This window comes from Coenobita brevimanus, chromosome 14, assembly GCF_032717465.1.
Source record: "Coenobita brevimanus isolate Jiangsu-jjx chromosome 14, ASM3271746v2, whole genome shotgun sequence".
Lineage (NCBI taxonomy): Eukaryota > Metazoa > Arthropoda > Malacostraca > Decapoda > Coenobitidae > Coenobita > Coenobita brevimanus.
Genome location: NC_136967.1, coordinates 8,869,563 through 8,882,403, shown reverse-complemented (window position 1 = coordinate 8,882,403; position 12,841 = coordinate 8,869,563).

Genomic DNA, 12,841 nt, shown 5'->3' with positions numbered 1-12,841 from the left:
ATGGTGGTGGGGTAACTTGGAGGTGGTGGTGGTGGTGGTGGTGGTGGTGGTGGTGTTAGTCAAACGGTGGTGATGGTGTTGATAGTCAAATAGTGGTGGTTGTGGTGGTAAAATGGTGGTAGAGGTGTTAGTCAAACGGTGGTGATAGTGTTCATAGGCAAATAGCGGTGGTAAAATTGTGGTAGAGGTGTTAGTCAAACGGTGGTGATGGTGTTGATAGTCAAATAGTGGTGGTTGTGGTGGTAAAATGGTGGTAGAGGTGGTAGTCAAATGGTGTGATGGATGGTTTTAATAGAGATGATGAAATGACTAGGTAGTTGGTCAAGTGAAGTGATATATGTGGCTTTGTAGTGAGGGTGAGGTGACTTGGTGCATGGTGAAAATTACATTGGTTGGGTAACTTTGCGGTGGTGGAGGTAGAATGCTTTAATAGAGGTTGTGAGGTGGCGTGGTGGTGATGCTCGAGCGGTTTAATGGTGAGTTAGTAGTAGTGATGATAGTATGGTGGGGATGGTAGTGGTGGTAGAATGTTTTGGTGGTGGGTGGTAAGGGTGGTGTGATAGTAGTGAGGTGGTTGGTTTATTTAGTGGATTGGGTGGTTTTGTGGTGATAGTGATGATGGTGGTAGTGTGGCCCGGTGTTAAGAGGCTTTGTTGATGGTGGTGGTGATGATGACAGTGTAATTTAATGATGGTTGTGGTGATGTGCATATGGTGGTATAGGTTATGGTGGTTGGGTAGATGGATGATCTTGATGGTAGTGGGGAACTGGTGGTGATGATGATGATGATGGTGGTAGAGGTGGATTGATGATGATGGTGGTGGTGGTGGTGGATTGATAGTGATAATGATGGTGGTGATGGATTAGGGTTGATGATGATGGTGATGGTGGTGGTGGTTTGATGATGATGGTGATGGAGGTGGTTAACTGACTTGTTGATCGTAAGGTCGGTGATTTTGATTTGGTTGTGGTGGTCTTATGTCCGGTTTATTTTCATCTGTCGGAACTGGCCCACTCCCAAAAGCTGAATATTTATCCATGGTTCTGTGTTATTCAGAATGCCAGTTACACGGTAGAAATGACTCCCTAGTTTACTATATGTGTATATATATATATATATATATATATAAAAGAGAGATCATGCTGTAGAAGCCCTCCAATTTAACACTCCTCCTCCAATCAATGCCAGTGAAGATATTAATCAGGTATAAGTGTGATAATTTCAAGATTTTAACATGTAAATGGTCATTGAATGTGTGTGTGTGTGTGTGTGTGTGTGTGTGTGTGTGTGTGTGTGTGTGTGTGTGTGTGTGTGTGTGTGTGTGTGTGTGTGTGTGTGTGTGTGTGTGTGTGTGTGTGTGTGTGTGTGTGTGTGTGTGTGTGTGTGTGTGTGTGTGTGTGTGTGTGTGTGTGTGTGTGTGTGTGTGTGTGTGTGTGTGTGTGTGTGTGTGTGTGTGTGTGTGTGTGTGTGTGTGTGTGTGTGTGTGTGTGTGTGTGTGTGTGTGTGTGTGTGTGTGTGTGTGTGTGTGTGTGTGTGTGTGTGTGTGTGTGTGTGTGTGTGTGTGTGTGTGTGTGTGTGTGTGTGTGTGTGTGTGTGTGTGTGTGTGTGTGTGTGTGTGTGTGTGTGTGTGTGTGTGTGTGTGTGTGTGTGTGTGTGTGTGTGTGTGTGTGTGTGTGTGTGTGTGTGTGTGTGTGTGTGTGTGTGTGTGTGTGTGTGTGTGTGTGTGTGTGTGTGTGTGTGTGTGTGTGTGTGTGTGTGTGTGTGTGTGTGTGTGTGTGTGTGTGTGTGTGTGTGTGTGTGTGTGTGTGTGTGTGTGTGTGTGTGTGTGTGTGTGTGTGTGTGTGTGTGTGTGTGTGTGTGTGTGTGTGTGTGTGTGTGTGTGTGTGTGTGTGTGTGTGTGTGTGTGTGTGTGTGTGTGTGTGTGTGTGTGTGTGTGTGTGTGTGTGTGTGTGTGTGTGTGTGTGTGTGTGTGTGTGTGTGTGTGTGTGTGTGTGTGTGTGTGTGTGTGTGTGTGTGTGTGTGTGTGTGTGTGTGTGTGTGTGTGTGTGTGTGTGTGTGTGTGTGTGTGTGTGTGTATACATTCGGTAGTGGAAATCCAGCTCTGGGGTTTCAGTAAAGTCAGCACTCCTGGAGAGAGAGAGAGAGAGAGAGAGAGAGAGAGAGAGAGAGAGAGAGAGAGAGAGAGAGAGAGAGAGAGAGACTTCTATTACACCACACAGTAAAAGCCTCTTCCCCCAAATTTTTATGCAAAGCGCTCCACTTAGAATCTCATAAAGCCGTTCTTCATCGCCTTGTTGTGCATTGTTATGCTCGTGTTATTTTCCTGCTCGTGACACGTTTGGGGGGTTTGATGCTTATGACGAGGAAAAGATATTATATGTGGTGGTAGTGGTGGTTGTTGTGGTGGCGGATGTTGTTGTGGTGATGGTTGTGGTAATTGTTGCTTTTGTAGTAGGTAGTTGTGGTTGTGGTTGTTGTTGTGATTGTTGTTGTGATGGTTATTGTTGCTGTTTTTTGTGTTGTGGTGATAGTGGAAGTAGTGGTGATAGTTGGTATTATAGTGATGGTGGTAATGGTGGATTGGGCGGTGGTGAGATGAATGGTAATGTGGAGGTGATAGTCATTCTGGGGACGAAGTGAATGGTGATGATGGTAATGGTGATGCGAGGCTCATTTCCAGTCTCTTTTACGATCACTGCAGTTTTTAGAGCGTCCAGATCCAGTCCCTGCGACGAACATTGTGTCTTGGGCTTTACATGTGTGGAAAAACAGGACTCTGGCTGAATCAAAACCAGTGACATAGTTTACTTAAGAGAATGGTGTCAAGTGGAACCGGCTTTTAGGCGATGACGTAATGGTGAGGGACACCTTCATGTGGTGGCACTGATATAGCCGGCCATTGGAGCTTCACGGTTATACAAACGTCCCTGAGCTCCCTCCCTATGCCCCAGAAGGAGGATGGTGGGCTGCGGGAGAGGAACCACTTCATCATGCAGTTCATCAGATTCACGTGCAGATGAACCTGGAACTACGACAGCTACTACTACTACCACCTTAAGACAGATTTTGCATGTGAAGAGTATAAGTGTGGTGGAAGCGAAGTCCAGTTGCTTGAGTCGTGAGTGAATGAGCGTGTGGCCTATTTGATTTTATTGGCTTTCGATAGTACCCGCTTTATAGTTTTCTTTTCTCTCAGGACCGTTCCTTATCCCATCCAGGTGGATAAAGAGATTGGAATTATTGTGACAGATTTTCTTAGCCCGTTATTGCTTTGATGAAGACTGGGGTAACATTGTACTAGCGTTCTTATGCGGCTATTGTTTGGGTGAATGTAGGAGGGTTGTATAGATTTTTTTCACAGTGATTATTAATTTGTACATGTTTTAGTTTTGTTGGATTTTAGAGGATTTTCCTATGCCGGTTATTAGAACAAATTTAGAAGGATTTTGTACATCATGTTCTTCAGTAATTTTTGCTTTGAAGGAGAATGTAGGATTTTGCATTTTCCTTAGAGTCTACCATACTTCTTTGACGACGACTTTGGGAGGCTTGTGTCTTTCGTATTGAGTGATTGGTTATTTAATTACTTACTTACAATTCATTTCTCTGCTTGTGTAGCTTTTGCAGTTGAGGAGAGCAATGACAAGAACTCCAATATTGCGAAAGACTGACTAAGAGGTCTGGTGAAAGAGGGGCAGGTTGAGAGTGAAAGAACAAGATGACCGAGAACCACATGGGGAAGCAAAGGTGGGAAAGTGAGTGACTGAGGCTGGTCTGTTGTGATAGGAGGATGTGATTTGAGTAGGAGTAAAAGTATAGACACACACACACACACACACACACACACACACACACACACACACACACACACACACACACACACACACACACACACACACACACACACACACACACACACACACACACACACACACACACACACACACACACACACACACACACACACACACACACACACACACACACACACACACACACACACACACACACACACACACACACACACACACACACACACACACACACACACACACACACACACACACACACACACACACACACACACACACACACACACAGTCTTGATTAAGTACTTCAGTACGATGAGGTCATATATATTATTCATTCATCTCATCACCTGGCAAGTATTATTAAACTTAAATAATAGACACCTGGAACAGAAGCAGCTAACGTTGTCAAGCCTTCCCATTAACCCCTTGAGTCCGAAGAGCTTCTCATAAGTGACAAGGATTTTGTGATGGCAGCAAGAACAAAAAATAAAAAGAGAATTGATATTTTTTCTGACCTCTTTAATGCATGAGTCTACCATTATGAAAACAGTATCGGCTTAGTTCAACAAGAGCTAGAGTGTCACCTGGACGGAGACCAACCTACCCTGAGGGGGTATATTTCTTTTGACTCCAGTGAACTTGACTTTAAAAATATGACCTTTATATCCGAACCTGACCCAGATATGGTCAGTGGTTACGCAGAATGTTAAAAATGGAAATTCAAGGTCAAAGCTGTCGATAGTTTTTGTCCGAATAGGCAGACAGGCAGATAAGCGCGACCAATAGCAGTACCTATTATCTCTGGGGGTGGTAAAAGAAAAGTCATCGCAGTGAAGGGGCCCTTGTCTTATAAGTTCCTTGTCCAGCATTATAGTAGCCGGGATGCGGCCATGCTGAATCGTTCCGTACTGGACCCACGGCACCCCTACCCAATCCATCCTGTCTTTCTCACTCGCCTGGCAAAAGAACCTGACCTCCATTGAATGCGCCATGTTGGGGACGCTGGCAAGGCGGGGGGTGGGAATGGGGGATGAGTGGGAAGATAAAAGAAGGGAAGAAAGGGGAGGAAGTATGGGGGAAGGGAGGAAAGGGAATGGGAGGGGGGGAGGAGATATGTCAGGAAAGGGAGAAGGGAGGAAAGAGAGCTAGGGAGTGGGGGTGATATGCTGTACTTGTGTTAGGGAGGGTAGGGTGTATGGTTGGAAGGGAGGGGATGTTAGAGGGGAGAAAGAGGGATAGGGGTGAAGGAAGGAAGAGGATAAAAATGGACAGGGCTAGAAAGAGGAGGGAAGGGGGGAGGTTAAGAGAAAGGAAGTAAGCAAATGTGGAGTTCAGTCTGGGAAGCCAAATGGTAGAAATGGGATGGGAGGAACTGTGATAAGAGGCTTGGATAATGGAGGGGAGGAAGTATGGAGGGAAGTTGGGGGGACGGGAGGGGTAAAGGTTGGGAATGGGAGGGGGTGTAGAAGGAAAGGAAGGAGATAATCGTTATAACTGTAAAAGAGGAGACAAAAATTTACTCCTTCAGTCGAAGGACGTCTTTTATTGTCTGTTATTTTTATTATTATTATTTTTTTTTATTAATATTAATATTATTATTATTATTATTGTTATTACTACTACTACTACTACTACTACTACTACTACTACTACTATTATTATTATTATTATTATTATTATTATTATTATTATTGTTTTTATTATTATTATTATTATTATTATTATTATTATTATTATTATTATTATTATTATTATTACTATTATTATAATTGTTATTATTATTTTATTATTATTAACTGTTCCTACCACCTGACAGTTTATTCAACTTAAGTAGAACCCTTCGTCATAAAGAGGTTATGGTATGAGGGAGGAGGGATGAAAGGGGGGTATTGAGAAAGCGGAGGAGTGAAAGTTAGATATACCGTATATTCAGGTTAAAAGGGAAAGGAGGGGTGGAAGTATGGACGAGAAGGGAGAATTATGTTAGGGAGAAAGGTTTGCAGAGGAGAAGAGATGGAAAGGGAGAGAGAAGGGAAAAGAGAGAATGATGAAAGCAGATTGGAGGAGGTAAGTATGAAATATGACAGGGAGGGAAGTGGGTTAATAACTGATTAAACGGGAAAATGAGAGAGAAGGAAGCTTAGAGGAGAAAGGGTGAAAGGAGGCGGGGGTGGGATGGATTGGAGGAAAAAGACAAGTACAAAGCACGGATGGAAGTGATAACGATTGTTACGTGATATGAGAGGAAAGGTGAGGAAGTTTAGCAGGGATATATATATATATATATATATATATATATATATATATATATACAGAGAGAGAGAGAGAGAGAAATATAACCAGAGAGCATATACGGGAGAAGAGCAGAGGGAGGCGAGAGTTGAAGGTTGCAATATATTTGATGTGAGAAGGGGAGAAAAAGAAAGACAGGAAGTTTAGATTGGAGGGGAGGAGACGAAATGAAGGAGAGGGGAGGGTTTGGGGTGATACGTGATGGGGGAGGGGGAGAAGAGGAGGGATAAAGGCTAGAGAGGGAGCAAGAGGGTTGGGAGGGGGTAAGGAGGTACAGAGGTAAGTGGGAATTATGGAGAGAAAGGGATGGGACGGGAAGGGAGGAGGGCAAGAGGTGATGGGGAGGAGAATGGAGGGTGGGAAGGAACGAGAAGTACTGGAGAGAAATTAATAAAAAAAGGGAAGGGGGAGAGAGGAAGAAATGGAAGGGGAGGAAGAATAGGGAAAAGGAAGGACTGGAGTGTATGACAAGGAGGAAGGGGAGAAATCATGAAAAAAAAAAAATAATTGGGATGATGGATATCTAATGGATATGAATGATTTTAAAAAAGAAAAAAGAGAAGATAAGGAAAGGAAGGGAAGGACTGAGAAGGGAGAGGAAGGATGTTGATGGGAAGGGAAGAGATGAGAAAAGAAAGGAAGGAAAAGAAGGGAAGGGACGGGAAAAGGCAAGAAGAGAAAGGAATGGAAGGGAAGGAACGGGACGGCAAAGGGCGAGATGAGACAGGAAGGGAAGGGAAGGGAAGGGAATGGAAAGAGGCAACGGGGAGGAGGATGAGGAGGAGGAGGAGGAGGAGGAGGAGGCAGGTGATAAAAAACAGGAAATGTAAGGAGAAGGGGAGAGGTTTGCCGTAGTGGAGGAAGATGGAGTGAGGATTTAGGGAAAGTGAAAGGACGAGAGGAAGAATGAGTCGAGTCGTCAACCAGGATTAACTTGTGCTGGGTGAGAGAGAGAGAGAGAGAGAGAGAGAGAGAGAGAGAGTACAGGAGCATAATGACCCTGGGCTAGGCTACTTAGTGCTGACGTGAACGGCGAGAGTGAACGATGGCCTCATCCATCAGTGTCGTTGTGAAAGCAGTAAGCTCCAACCAACCCTCAGATGCAAACTCATTGAACTACGTCTAGCTGGAATGCTTTAACTCTCTACAGTACACCACCAGGCATCCATTTAGCATCCGGTGCAGTAAATGGTTCCCTGGGCCACACGAAACCATTTGGATCGTCACTAAATGGAGAATCGCCTAAAGGTAGCATGTCGGGTGGGTGGATAGTAAACGCCCCCACCCACCACATAAAATTAAAACAAGAAAGTTGGGAAGAAGTTTGCTGGATTTCTTAACTACCTTCTTTAGTTTGTTGCCACGGCGTTTATAGCTTAATGGTGATTTAATCCGCTGAGACAGACAAACATAAAAATGGATTTATAGGACTAACGCATAGACAGATAAAGAAACAGCTGATGATGATGATGATGATGATTATAGAAATCCAGAGATATACTCATTATTTTGTACCCAGAGTGATTGTAGTTTGTGTGTGTGTGTGTGTGTGTGTGTGTGTGTGTGTGTGTGTGTGTGTGTGTGTGTGTGTGCGTGCGTGTGCGTTTTCAACTCAGAACACAGGCTTAGCGCTCCTTACCCTGAGGCCCAGCATTCCTCCTCCGTGGCATAATGTACACAACCTTCAAATGTCACCACTTTAGTGCTAATACCCACAGTCCATACTCAACACTTGTTAAGGCTGTCTCTTGCAGGACCAGGGCATCGGTATTAGCGGGGGAGTGGGGGTATATGTGGGATATGTCATGTCAGAGGGTCTTGTGGCAGATCAGTGAAGTCTTTTTCAGTGATTTATTTCCAGTTCATCATTTGGTTCCCTGCCCTAGGTGAGATCGAACTTGCTTCACTGTAGACAACAGACGACGCCTCACACCACTCGGCCACCAGGGATGAATATACGTAACAAGACAGACAGATAGCTGGGCAGAGAGAGGCAGATATCTTGAGCCACTGGAGTGAGAGAGAGAGAGAGAGAGAGAGAGAGAGAGAGAATTTAGCCCAACTCTTATACTAATTTGTTCCTTAGGGTAACTGAGTATCGGAATCGGATACAAGAATTACTGTACAGTATATAATGAAAGTAATGTGATTTAAAAGGAACAGGGAATGACCGTATAAAACATAAAAGATATGGAAGAAGGCAGAAATGATGGGCCTGAAGATTAAAGATAAGGAGTCAAGCATAAAAAGTACAGGTATTTAAAAATCCATAAGAGTACGTAGAGTGTAATGAAGCCAAGTGACCTGTATTGACGTTATCTGATGGCGTGTGCAAAAAAAAAAAAAAAAGAAAGACAGAAAAAAAAGGGTGGGGGGTAAAAATGAGGGAAAGCAAAAAGGGAAAACGAGAGATGAGAAACGATGCACAAATTGATCATCAGAAGTACAGACAAAATTATGATTGAGTTCTGAAATGTAGATAAGACTTGACTGCGAGGAATAAGATAGTTTTAACAAGAATTTGATCAAAGACTTAAGACAGCCCACGGCATCATAAAGGCCTCTGTCATCTCTCTCCACCATGATCTGTTGGTTGTTAGCCTTTTCCATCCCAGCCTCACATATTTTGCCCCTCCTCTTGGTTCCTTTCTGCTTCTTCCTGTTGCTCGAAATCTGGGTTCCACTCTTTACCTCATCATATTCAATTCTGGGTTTAAATTCCCAGCGATATTATATTTTACTTTCTCCTGTTCCATATGTTTTTAAAGTAAGTTTTCATCTTATACCTCTGTCTGATGCTTAACATAATCCTTTTCAATCCACAGACCGTTCATGATCTTAATTTCTTTTAACTTTATTGGAATTTCAGTTTCTGATCCATAAGAGAACGGAAGGGACTCACTGTCAGTATACATTTGTCCTATGTATATTATTCTTGTTACCTGTAAGCAAGTTTATTGAGCTTAAGGAAGACTTTTCGAACTGGTGGGGTTAGATACAGCCATAATAAACCCCTACTAAGCTGAATGAAAGCGTCCAGTGGTACCCCATATAAAATAATAATAGACGTCTGGCTGTGAAGTTAAAAGAAGCTATTAAAGAAGAGAGAAAGAAGACAGATTGTAAGAGGACAGAGACAGAGGACACAGGATAGTATTTGTGGCCTTGGGTAGAGTTAACTAATTTAAGAACGAACTTTTTACGTTAGGGATAATTTTTATGTTCGTGAGGTGGTATGGGAGAGAAGGATAATATAGAAGGATAGTGAGGAAGGAAATGAGAAACATAGAGGATTTGAAGGATGGGTGATTAAAGGAACAGATTTTTTTATTTTTATGTGGATGGGTGGCTGGCTACAGGAGTGGATGATTGGTGTGTGTAATGCATGGATGAATGGTTACAGGAGTGGATGATTGGTGTGTTTAACGGATGAATGGATGGTTACAGAATGGATGACTGGTATTTCTGGTAAATGATTGAATGGGGGTTTATTTAAGAACTAAATTGTTAACTGCCTGATTTAACTCCTTCAGCCAGGGAACTTAAAGTGTGTTTATTTATTTTTATATTATTTATTTATTTTATTTAAACTTTGCTCTCTCCCGACGATTTTACGCAGCTTAGGGGAGACTCTTAGAAGTGGTGAGGGTCGAGATAACCATCATTAACCCAGGCAGTACGAGAGGCCTTCTTGAGTTCAGTTAAATCTTTTGGAAGTAGGAAAAACATACGAAAAATTACGTCATCGGATTCATGGATTGAATGGTTGATTGGATGGTTGATAAATATGATGAGTGGTTGGATGAATGATTAATTGGATTGTTGAATTGCTGGAATTATTTGATTGTTAAATATATGCCTGGGTATTTTAATAGATGAATTGACGTTTGATGAATTTACTGACTGAATGGCTAGTTGATATGTTTCATTGATTAACTGATAACTAAGGGAACTAAATTGATGAACTGATGGTTGAATAATTGGATGCATGGGTTATTGGGTGGATGGTTGGATGAGTGGACTGACTGGATGGGTTAATAAATGATGACTTATTGGAGTGATGAGTGGTTTGTTGACTTTTGGATGGATGAACGAATTCTTTATGTTACTGGATGGATGAATGAATTGATGATTGAATTAGTGGTTTGATGAATGATTTGATGATAAAATTAATGGATGGATGATTGCATGTTCAGCTTACGTGGTGAATAACTGCATGTTTGTTTTAAAGGCTGATTGAAGGGATGATTAGGCATAGTGGAATTTTGAAAGTATTATTCAGTTGGATAGTTGGATGTTTTACAGTGAATGAACGAATGAATGGTTGAAAGTCTTCAAGGCTAGATTATGGTTTTTAAAATGGCTTTAGGGATAACTGATTACTGAGATGAATGAAAGGATGGTTAACTTAAAGATCGTGGACTTTTTTAATGGATTAGTGGATGGTACAATTCCCCATGTGTCGGAGCAGAACTAGAGTTTTTCCATAGCATCTCAAGGTCGGTTCGCATTCATTATTCTTTTTTATTAATTTTTTTCTGCACAACTAAACTGGTATGCAATCTCCTTCAGTCTGTCCTCCTGTCTGTTTAGCAGTTCCTCCTATGTCCTTGTCTGTATATCTGCATCTATCTTTACCTTTCTAAATGTCTACTTATCTATCTCCTTTTGTGTCTCTGTCTCTATATGCCTGTTAGCCTACCTTCTTGCATACCTAGTGTCTCATTATTATCTCTGTGTCTAAACCCAAGTATAACCTCACACTTTTCTATCCATCCATGTTTCTGTTTGTATCTCTGAATCTTCCTTTATTTCTTTATTTATTTTGATACTTACATCTACAACCATCTGTGAGGAAGATGGAAAAATGGTCGTCATGACGATTATGATGATGAATGAATGAATATCTGTGTGTGTGTCTCTCTATCCATCCATCCAGCTGTTTGTGCAGTTTATTATTTATCTGGTTGCTTTTCTCTGTCCATCTATCTAGCAGTGGTGTCGCCTCCAGTAATTTATCTAACGGTTCCCTGTTTTTACCGCTTATTATTTTTTATTTATTTTTTTTTAACCTGCCTCCTTATTTGCTAACACTTCGGGGATTCACAGGTTGAGCAACGCAGGGTGGAGAGGGGTGGAGGAGGAGAGAGAGAAGGGTGGAGGAAGGGTAGGGAAGATGAAGGCAGAGAAGTGATGGAAGGAGAGGGAGGAGAGGTTGATATGCAAGGGAATTGGAGGGGGTGAAGAGGAGGAATGGGAGGAGGAGGGGGGGGGCGGGGATTGGAGAGAGAGAGAGAGAGAGAGTGTGTGTGTGTGCATATATATATATATATATATATATATATATATATATATATATATATATATATATATATATATATATATCTGTCTATCTATCTATCTATCTATATCTATATCATATATACTGTATATATATATATATATATATATATATATATATATATATATATATATATATATATATATATATATATATATATACACACACATACATACATACAGTATGTATATCGGGAAAGCTATGTGTGTGTGTGTGAGAGAGAGAGAGTGAGTGGAGGGGTAATCACAGCTGGCAGTAAACCGATAAGGCGATAATGAAATTAACAATAAAAACGAGTAAAAAGTAGGAGTAATGCAGAGAGGAGGGTGGAGGAGGGAGGAGATGTAAAGTGAAGAAAGGGAGGCAGGACGAGGAGGAGGAGGGGAGGAGGGGAGTGGTAAGGCGAGAGAAAATGAGCGAGGAGGAGGAGGAGGAGGATAATGACGACAATAGTGAGGCAGGATGGGCAAGGACAGGCCGGGTAGCGACAACTGAAGGTCGGAATAATTTAATTTAAAACACATGTCAGCAGTCTCCCCTCCTTCCCACATTCCTCATGGTATCCAGCCCCCTCTGATACCATTTTCTTTGACATGATTACCACGAGAGTCTCCCCTAAGCTGAATAAAATCAATAGGTAATGGCCAGAATGATGTAAATTAGAAAGTTATCATGATGGAGGATTAATGGAGAGGGTAGTAATACTCTGAATCCGAATAATCAGTTTTAGTTCATCTAGTGTCAGCGATATAAATTTTCCTGACCTGGATAAATGTGGGATTAGGAAAGTAAATGCAAGAATAAATTAGTAAATACGTAAATAAATAATAAATAAATAAACATATGAAAATAGTGTCTTTCCACTAAAAGGTCAAGCTTATCGAAGAGGATGAATATAATGTTTTCAGTGTGGTGACGTTTCCTTTCTTTATTCTTGGTATGCACGGATGATATTGTTCAACTTAAAGGAGATCTGTTGTAGTGAATGGGTTAATGGAGTTTTTTTTTTTTCTAAGCCCTCCAGTTCCAGAAGCCTCCCTCCGAGCTGAATGAAATCGCCTTTGGACAGCCCAAGCAAAATAAAGCCATTTTTGTGTTGTAATCAGTTATAACATCTAGGCCACGCGAAATCAAGTAAAACAAAATACAATAACATAAAATATTTAAAAATAGTAAAGTTTCCACCACGTCATACTGCACCAAAGTTAACTTTTAAAGAAATTGCAACCAAAGCAATAATTCTACCCCACAATAAATAAAATAAAAAATAAAAAATATATATATGTGGTTAAGTGTCCACCTCATCATACTGCATCAGTAGCTTAAAAAATAGCATCAAAATTAAGAACAAAATAAGCACAGAAGTAAGTAGTCTACCCAAGTCTACCCCGCCGC